The 10863-nt window shown below is 34.3% G+C and overlaps 1 pseudogene; it reads right to left on the bottom strand.

Annotated features, from left to right (window-relative positions):
* Window positions 1-1873: 1873 nt before the first annotated feature.
* LOC111412601 lies at window positions 1874-3559 on the bottom strand (annotated as a pseudogene).
* Window positions 3560-10863: the final 7304 nt, after the last annotated feature.

A 10863-nucleotide genomic window follows, 5' to 3' on the forward strand; every position in this document is an offset into this window, starting at 1 on the left:
TCGTTCCCTTACAAATTTGTATTTTAGTTTTATTCTTTAGTTGTTTTTTTTCGTCACTGAATTCACAATGTTGTTGAATTTTAAAATTTGACTAATTATAGTTTATGTCCTTGTTCCAGACTTGAATTAGTATAGTTATTATTAGAATATTGATGTAATTTTTATGCTATATTTTATGGTCATGTGAGAAATAGAAAGCCACTGAGGGTTGAGACTTGAGATTATGGGAAATTGGATAAATCAATTGTTTTGTTGTTCATACAAGTATTTTCAATAATAGGTTTGTTTGTCAGTTTGTAGGATTATTTCCTTTACTTCGTTAGATTTGCATAGGTCTAATATTTTGGATGCTCTTTTCTTTGTACAATGCTTTGACAAAAAATTATATCTTTTAATCATTCTTTCTTAAGCTAATTTGAGCCTCTTTTTACACTCAAATTTCAGTTTACATTTGAGTGACTTGAGGCAAATATGGCTCCTAAATGTCCGGAGCTTAAAAAAGAAGAGGAGAGAAACAATAGATGCATTAATTCGAACCCAAATTGGAGATATAGATAAGTAGTTTAATGGCAAGAAAAGAAAGAGAAGGAAGGAGCACCAAAAAATTTAGTGATTGAGGAACAATAGAATCAAAATGATAATGAAAGAGGGTCAAGATAAACATTTTGAATCATCACAATATATACATGGACCAATGGTAAATGGGTCGACAACCGTCAGAAGATGGTTAGTGTATTCAATTTCTTTAGACAAGATCTTTTATATTTGCTGCAAGTTGTTTAAGATAGAATGATGAAAATAATTGACCAATTGGAAAATGATAGATACGAAGATTTGCATAATGTGCACCAGCGTTTTACAAAATATAAAGTGGCTATGGAATATATAGGTTGTATGACTAGTTGGATGGAGTTGAAAAATAGGCTTCAAACAAAACATACAATTGGCCAAGATTGAATGGATTGGTCCCTGTTATCCTTAAAAAAGAGATGCTTGAACAACTCGACTATTTAAAATTGATTGATATTTTTTGCCTCTAAAACCGCAAGACGAGTTGTATTTAAGTGATTATTTAGATTATTTTCACATTTCTATTTGATTGTAATATAAATATTTTGAATATTTCATTTCATATGTTGTTTTATTGTTGATTTTAAATTTAAAAATTTAGTTCCATAAAATTCTTAATTGCTTGCTACAATATAGGAGTCCAAATTATAATGTTTACCTCAGACCCCACAAAACTCAAGTATGGTTCAAACTCAGGTAATTGACATAGTAAGACTTTGATCTTCCTGGACGTGTAGGTTCATTTCTTCTTACAACTGGAGCCCCCTATGATTCAAGTGCAATATGTTCCTTTAAGTGCACGTTCGACGAGGTTGAATAATATCATAAACAATATTTTTTCTTTTTGGTCTTTCTTAAATCCGTCTAGTGTTATGAAGACAAACATGTATTATTTATTGTCGAGCCGTTTTTATGTGGGGATGGGGCCAGAATGTCTTGAATATACTCCGTGTTAGAATGAACAAAAGGAGCTTGAGATTAACCCCATATAGAAATGGTTTTATTGCAAACACAAAATATTATATGCATAAGCAAAACAAGTAATTGGCTAAATGACTCATTACGACACATACAATTTTTCCAAATGATACAATGATTGAAAACATGATAATGGTCTCTGGCCATGTGATGCTATATATCATCTTGATGCTCCAATATCACTCATCACAGGTCACCAGCTATAGCATCCATAGCTCAAAACTTCTCTTGCACCTTTGATTGGTACAATTTGTTATTGATTTAGATGATGCAAGAGAGTATATTGCAAGACGAGGGCGTGCAATCCAGTGCATTTAAGCTAATGTTAGGGACATGGTTTGATCTTATTGCCCATCAACGTAGGGGTAATAGATATATCACTTGTTAGAACACAGAGTAATTATAGACTGAACGGCGTAGAGATCACCCACCGATTCCAAGTTGCCCCTTGGGCTTAGGATTGAATTTGGCTAGGGTGCGGGTAAGGTGTAGGGTAGGGATTCAAAATGCCACCAGTCAACAATCAATGAGGTACTTCTGGCTGGGTTAAAAATAGTTCAATCAACTATATGCTTAACTCATGCCCCAGGAATCCCTGTACACAGGGGGTAGGAGCTAACTGGATAATACGTTATCATTAAACCGAGTTAGAGTATATTGGCCCCTTTCATTTCCACTCGAGCGTTCGTATGATGAAAGTGTAATTCTAGTAGAGAACGGGAAAACGGGGAAAGAGGCCAAACCAATAATCTGTATCTGGCCCTGTCCCCGTCTTCAAAAATCTTTTTCAAGTTTAGTTCTTTTGAAGGCGAACAAACAGGACTCTTCCTCCCGACTTTTCGTCAAGTGCTTAGAAGGGAAGGGCCCATGCTTCCTTATATCAAATAGCTTTTCTTTATAGGAGACACTTAAGATACCGAAGCATTTCTTTGAGATGTGCTGATATCGGACTCCTTATAACCCCAAGAAGGGCTAGCTAGTCTTCAGGCCTAGGGATACGAGGGTTAGGTGGTGAAGCTTTTGTCGCACGTAGTGCTTGTGTGGCTAATTCTTGAATAATCAAATGGATTTATCTAGCTAAGCCAAGTGCTATTCTAGCCTGAACAGGACCAAAGTATTATGATGAGTACCCATATTCAGATTTTAAGGATATAAGAACCGAAAAAATACAGCTATAATTTGTGTGAGATGAGTATTATTGTTTTACTTTAATTGAGAAATCTCTTGTGCTAGGCAAAATTTTCAGATATAAATTAATATGCGTGAAAATAAAAGTATTACAGCAAGAAGAATTACCCTGACAGTGACGAAAGCAGCAGGGATGATCCCAAGAAAATATGGAAAGGAACATCTACAATTGGTGAAGCAACATTTATAAATGCATTTGGCAATGTTGGAGTCACTTTTAGGAAAAACATGTAGTTCAGCAGCCGCACCCTTCTTTTAGCAACCTAAATAAGCAGAAGATTATATTTGAATAGCACAGTTGACGCCCAACACATGGTTCATATGAGTTGATAACTACCTGGGCTTGGAAAAAGGTTAATTTTTTTGGCCAGAGGGAGAAGACGAGTGGTCGACCAATTAATTTTGATAAGAAATAGCACGAAGATGCAGTAGCAATAGCTGTGAATACAACCAGAGCCACACCTTTGACAAGCCCAAAAAGCACTCTGGCAAGCAAGGACATAAAAACAGTTCCTGAAATCATAAAAGTCTGCATAAAAATGTAGACAAGGCAATATATCCCACAAGAAACTATATCGTGTAATCACTTGTATAGCTCTCCAGGTTATCCTTTTAGCAAACATAAAACCAAAATTGATTATCCATTATGCAGACTAGCAATAATATCTTTGAACAATCTTTATGATATTTCAGTAGAATATGAATGCAACGACTTAGTTACAACAAGAATTGCACAAGAAATGATATGACTAAATAAAAAGATAGTAGGAACATGGAAAAAGTATACATACAAAATTATAGGCACATTAAAAATGTTAGTCATCATATCAATCTACCAGGTCTAAGAAAAATGTTAATAATCAATGCAACACGTAGCACCTGGAAACCACATTGATGATTTGATGTATAAACTGCTTTAGATAGTGTTTGAAATACGTAACTACTAACACACAAAAGAACAAAATGTCAAACATTATCAATCCATTTATTCCAAATTAGATAAACATAGTAAAGTAAAGCATGAGGCCAGGATTACTATGCATTACCGAAGAAATTTTCATTAATGAAATAATTTTGTTTACCATGATTCAAATTCAGCCCCTGTTTGATCCCTATTAAATTAAATTACATTACATTACATTTTTCTCTCTCCTTTTTTCAACCACACAATCTTCTATAAAATAATATTACACGTAAATCGAAAACTTTTCCTTCTTTTTCAACCACTTATTTTTCTAAAAAATACTATTTCCCCCATTTTCATTTTCAGGTAATGGGGATCAAACAGGGGCTAAATGTACACTTGTTGTCTCTCTAACAATTTAAATGGAGTCACTATCTTGATTAACCGACAACGAAATTTAGATATCTCGAGAATCTTTTCATTATTATCAGAGCAGAGTTAAAAGAAGCCGTCTGCATTTAAAGATAAGAAGAACAACTAAGAGGGTGACTAAAGGAAAACAAATTTCATTAATGTACAACTTCAAATTGATAAATATAGATACTTCACCCTAGTAACAAAGTTGAGCAAGACAAGAGGACGGATTCACTCTTCCCAATCTACCAAGTAATAACCCTCATATCCGACATGTTCAAAAGTAAATACATTAAGTTTTAACAGAATACCACCACAAAAGAATTCGTCACAATAATTATTTTTTATCCCTTTTAAATAAATATTCTTAAATGATAGGGGGAACATTGTAAGGGGGAACTTATTAAATTTTTATATGCATGTTGATAGGGGGAAATATATGTGCAAGTTTCAACATTTATGTTCTTTGTTATTTTGTGCCTCATCAATTTGTTTAATAGCTATATTGCAAATCATCGTGTTTGTCATAATAAAAAATGGGAAATTGTTGCTCTATGGTTGACTTCTCATTTTGATTATCAGAAAGAAATTGTATTCGAGTGTTGATAGAGAATATTGCAAATCAAATTTAAAGAGACAAAGTTCAAAACAAAGTAATTCACAAGCGACAATCGAAACGGAAGTAAAATTGATGTTGTGAAGATTGCTATCGCAATGAAAGTGAAAAGCATAAGTCTAGCATGCACGTCATGATGAAGAGCCTCATTGAAGATATTAGACTTAGACACCTTTAATCTCATATGTAAAGGTAATGTGCTTCAATATTTGGCCATGAATCTTAAAAGACTCAAGTATTGATTTTATGCACAAGAAAAATCATCTAACAAAAATATTTACATAAGGTAATTTTTCGAGATAACGATTTCAATCTTATATAAAAAGTGCCACTTATCTTGAATTAATTAAGTAAAAACGTTATTCTATAATACCTTAGTCAATAGAAAAGTCAAACCAAACCAAAAAGGACAAATGAATTGGCAGGCGATGGATATATATATACAAACACACGCAGAGAGAAATGGGAACTGGGAGAAAGAAAGGGAAGGAAAAAGCAAAAATAAAGAGGAAAATTCGCCTACACTATTAGAAAATAAGTTCTTCTATTAGTCTTGAATTCTTCAAAACTAAAGGTAAGTAAAAAGTTACTTATTAAAAAATTATGTTAAATTTTACGGTTGTCGAATTGTTAGTTTAAGCCCCCATTTGGCCCCCATTTTAAGAAAATAAAAATGGGTGAAATAGTATATATATATTTTTAAAAATGAGTGGTTGAAAAAGAAGGAAAATTTTTCAATTTACATGTAATATTATTTTATGGAAGATTGTGTGGTTGAAAATAGGAGAGAGAAAATCGAAATGTAATGGAATGTAAATTTATGGGAGCCAAATAGGGGCTAAATTCAATTTTATTGATAGAAAATTGTAGGATTAAGAATAAAAAGATATGTAGTTGAGTCAAATGGAACAAAAATTAGCTTTAATGATTAAAGAAAGTTTAGAAATCACTTAAATGTGAAATGATTAAGTTTTGGGATCGCCTATCTAATTATTTAAGTTATTTAAAATAATTAATTATTAATCTAAATTTATATCGTATTTCAGGTGGCGAAACGAACATCAGAATAGCATACCAATCAAGTTGAATTTTAAGTACATAGTTCTATGAGTGAAAAAAATATAAATATTTTAAAGTATTTGTAAATTAAGCCCCCGTTTGATCCTCATTAAATTTAATTACATTACATTATATTTTTTTCTCTCCTATTTTCAACCACAAAATCTTTCATAAAATAATATTACACGTAAATCGAAAACTTTTCCTTCTTTTTCAACCACTCATTTTTCTAAAAAATAATATTCCCCCCATTTTCATTTCAAGTAATGGGGGTCAAATGGGGGCTAAGTATATTATCAAAGTATGTGCAATTATGTGTTCAATTTTATGATTATTATGGAAATCTCTTTTATTATCATACATGTGAAGTCTCAAAAATTATTTATGACACATTTTTGACTTGGTATGTGAGACATGTAATGTTGAGATTTGTTTAGTAAGTGAGACATGTAATATTTAGATTGGCCAAAAAAGTACCAATGATTATATACTTCAAGTTCACAAAGGGGCCTTGGCCTTGTTTTATCCTACAAGGAGGGGTCTTGACCAGACATTGGTCTTGACCGTGTACATGTGGTTCACAGGTGGACCTTGGCGGTGTTCAAGAATTGATTACAAGAGGTCTTGAGACCTGCTCTCGTTCATGCAGGGGCCAAAGGCCCGTGGTAAAAGCTCTTAGCCTGAGAGGCGGATTACAGATTTCAGTCGGAGGTTACTTTTTTTGTGGATTTTTTAGTAAATTTGATATTATGAGATTATAGTATAGTAGCCAGTTGATGTTTATAGCTTGACTTTAAGATGATATTTTATGATTTTATATGAATATCTCACATTTTGAATATAATTATATGATGTTATCTTTTAAATTATTCAATAATATGAATTCGATTTTGGATAAAAATGTAAAATGAAACAGGTATAATTATTTTCAAATTTATCTACTCACTGAGCTATCAATTTATATATTTTTCCACGTTTTTCTCTTCTTATCAAGTAGCAATTGAGTTTTTGGGCATCTTTTGGAGTTAAGCCTTGATTTTGGAGTCAAAGCCACACGACAAAGTTTGTTAGTATAACTCACCTCGTAGATCATGTAGTTAGTGTATTGAGACGCATGTTCATGCTTAGATGTGATTTTCCATCACTTGTAAATTGTTAGGGGGCTCACTATGTATTTTGTATCTATATGTACATTTCATGTTATTTTTTTTGGTAAAAGTTGAGATTTCGACTTATCTCTATTGTGTTGTATTATGATTTGGAATTGGTGTATAATTGATTACAGGTTGGTTAGTCCTGTTTGTAGGGGCGATAATGCCGAAATTCTATTAAATAATGATTTATAAAAAGTGGCATATTGTGCTTGTAGTTGCCTTGATGGTGGATCCGACTTCTAGCTGGTATCTATCATCGACGCATGTCACGTTCCGAATCTAGTAGCATTATACGGGGTAGGGTGTGTTAGTTTGGTATCAAAGCATGCTACATTCTGATGTTTAGCATAACTGTAGGTGAGTCATGCCTCGTGGTGGCAGGGATGACCTGAGAGAGCCTAAGAGAGTAGATGAATTAGTTCACCAGCCTCCGAACAACATGGACAGGGAAATGTGATTGGAACTGATCCTATAGCTGTTTGAAAATTGCTATTGCTGTTGCCTTTGCTATGCGTAATACTAACAGAGATTTCAATATTCAGAAGGCTACAAAATAGGGACTAAAGTTTTCACTGGCATAGTCGATTCTGCAATTGCTCAGGTATGGACGACCAAGATAGACAGCGTATTTGGTGTTATGGGTTGCCCAAAATGATCAAAAGTTTATGTCTTGCCACTTTCTTATTAGAAGAGGGTGTATATGATTGGTGGTAGTCAGTACAGAGCACATATCGGGACCCCTTCCATCATCACAAGGGCAGATGACTATTGCAGATGATAAGGTGAAATTTATTGAACTTTCAAAGTATGCCCCCAAGTTCTAGTGAGCAATGAAATTGATAGATGTAGATGGTTTGAAAATGGATTAAGGGAAGAGATTCGGTCAGTATTAACAGCTGTGACTGGAATGAATTTGGCAAATTAGTGCAATTAACTTTGAGAGTAGAAAAGAGCATTTCTGATAGGCCAAGTGGTAGAGAACAGATAATGTTCAGAGCAAAAAGCAGTCAGACAATGGCTAGTGTTTCAACTATAGACCACCATGGAGGGACAGTAGAGGATTTTGACCTGGTGTGTCCAGTTCAGGTCAATTCAAACCTAGATCATGTGAAAGTTAGGGTTCTAGATTCAGTCATAGTACTACACGGTAGCTGTTGGCCATCCATAATCATCCTCAGGGGTTCTTTCCAAAGATTATTTACTTCGAGACAGGGTGAGTGTTCTACCAGTGATAGATTTGCTTATTGCCCGTTATGTGGAAGATCTCATCCTAGAGAGTGTTTAAAGTTCAATGGAGTTGGTGTTTGCTTTCGTTATGGCCAAGGACACCTAAAAAGGAGCTGCCCAGTTGTATTCCAAGAGACTAGCATGGCGTAGAGGATGTTTTTCTCAGCAAAGTGCTAGTAGTACAAGATAGAATCTGACTCAGAGAGATGATTCAGCTAATAGAACAGGTGCAAACATTGTAGCCCAGTCTAATATTGTATACGGTAGTGGCACGAAATCAAAAACTAGGCAGGACGACCGAAGACCCAGACAAAGTTTTTGCTATGACTTGGCAGGTGGCAGAGGAGTCACCAGATGTAAGAACCTTTAGGTAGTTGTTTGGTAGTGAGTACGTAGTAGGTGAATCACTATTAGCAGACAATATATATCGAGAATGTGGGATTAATGTATTTGAGCACGAGCTGAAGGCAAATTTGATCCCTCTGGCCATACATGATTTCGATGTTATTTTGGGTATGGACTTTCTAGCTACAAATGGAGCCTTAGTTGATTTTTTTCGGAAGGAGGTTGCAGGACAACCTGAAGCTATACAATGGACAGCGTAGCATTTTACCATCTTGTGTAATATTCGCTATTGACGCTAGAAAACTACTCAATAAGGGTTGCCATGCATATTTGGCTCATGTGATTGATACAGATGTTAGCAACCTAAAACTCAAAGACATCGCGATGGTCAGAGACTTTCTTGATATATTTCCAGAAGAACTACCAAGTATATCATCAGACAGGGATATTGAGTTCAATATAGATTTGATTTCAGGGACTACACCTATTTCATTGGCACCATATAGAATGGCACCAGCAGAATTGAAAGAGCTAAAGATTTAGTTGCAAGAGTTGGTAAACAAGGTTTTCATCAGACCTAGTGTATCTCTGTGAAAAGCACCAGTCCTATTCGTGAAGAAGAAATATAGTACCGTGCGATTGTGCATAGATTACAGACAATTGAAAAAAGTGAGAATTCAAAATAAATATCCCTTTCCACGTACTAATGATCTGTTTGATCAGCTTCGTGGTGTTGCAGCATTTTCAAAAGTTGATTTGTGTTCTGGATATCATCAACTTAGCCCCCATTTGACTCCTATTAAATTACATCCCATTACATTCTATTTTTCTCTCTCCTATTTTCAACCACACAATCTTTCATAAAATAATAATACACGTAAATCGAAAATTTCTTCTTCCTTTTTAGCCACTCATTTTTAAAAAAATACTATTCCATCCATTTTCATCACCAAAAAATGGGGGCCAAACGGGGGCTTAAAATTAGGGACAGTGATGTACAGAAGTCTGCTTTCAGAACAAGGTATGGTCATTATGAATTTCTTGTGATGCTATTTGGATTGACCAATTGCACCAGCAGTATTTATGGATATGATGAATAGAGTGTTTTGCCTAAATTAGACAATTTTATGATTGTACTCACAATGATATTTTAGTACACTCTCGAGATCATGATTAGCACACAAAGCATCTCAAAATCATTTTGAAAACTCTACATGATAAGCAATTGTAAGCTAAATTCTATAAATTGAATTCTAGCTTGATAGAGTTATATTTTTAGGGCATGTCATATCAGCAGAGAGAATTTTTGTTGACCCGCAGAAAATTAAGGCAGTGGTAAAATGGAAAAGGCCAAATAATGTGATAGAAATATGAAGTATTCCTGGCTTAGCAAGTTATTATTATCGTTTTGTGGAGGGATTTTCTAAGATTACCCTTCCTTTGATCAGTTTGACTAGAAAGAATATTAAATTTGTTTAGAATGAAGATTACAAAAGAAGTTTCCTTGAATTGAAGAATCAATTAATGTAAACTCCAGTTCTTACCCTTCCATCACCCGGTGAAGAGTTTGTGATATGTAATGATGCTTCACGTCAGGGTCTTGGTTGTGTTTTTATGCTGAATGGGAAAGTTACAGCGTATGCTTCCAGGCAATTGAAGAAACATAAACTGAGTTATCCTACGCATGACTTAGAGCTAGTTGTAGTTGTTCCTAGCCTTGAATATTTGGAAACATTACTTGTCTAGAAAAGATGTTAGATATATACAGATCATAAAAGTTTAAAGTATATTTTCGATCAGAAAGAGTTGAACCTGAGGCAAAGAAGATGGTTAGAGTTGATAAAAGATTACGACTGCAAGACTAATTATCATTCAAGAAAGGCCAATATAGTTGCTGATACTCTTAGTAGGAAGACATTGAGTCCTATAACTCAAGCTAATGCTCTGTGTTCTTCTTTCTTTGGTGAGTTCAGAGCTTCACATACCCAATCGTCAGTTACCAATGAAGGAGCATTGTTTACCAACTTCCAAGTGAGGCCTACTTGATTGACACAGCCATAAAAGCTCAAACTCAAGATCCAGCGTTGAGAAATTTGAAAGAATAAGTTAGTAAAGGTAAGCATACAAATTATACCATTCGAGATGATGGAGCTTTAGTTATGAAAAGCAGATTATGTGTTTCAAACAAACAAAATTGAAGAGAGAGAGGCACATAGTTCAGCTTACGCTATGCATCCAGGTAGTATCAAAATGTATCATATACTCAAAGAACACTATTGGTATCATGGAATAAAAAAAGAAACAGCTGAGTTGTATCTAGATGTCTCATTTGCTAACAAGTGAAACCAGATCGTAAGAAAACAATAGGATCGTTACAAACATTGCCTATTGGCCTTCCGTGTACTCAA

The sequence above is a fragment of the Olea europaea genome, chromosome 16, assembly GCF_002742605.1.
Source record: "Olea europaea var. sylvestris chromosome 16, O_europaea_v1, whole genome shotgun sequence".
NCBI classification, from domain to species: Eukaryota; Viridiplantae; Streptophyta; class Magnoliopsida; order Lamiales; family Oleaceae; genus Olea; species Olea europaea.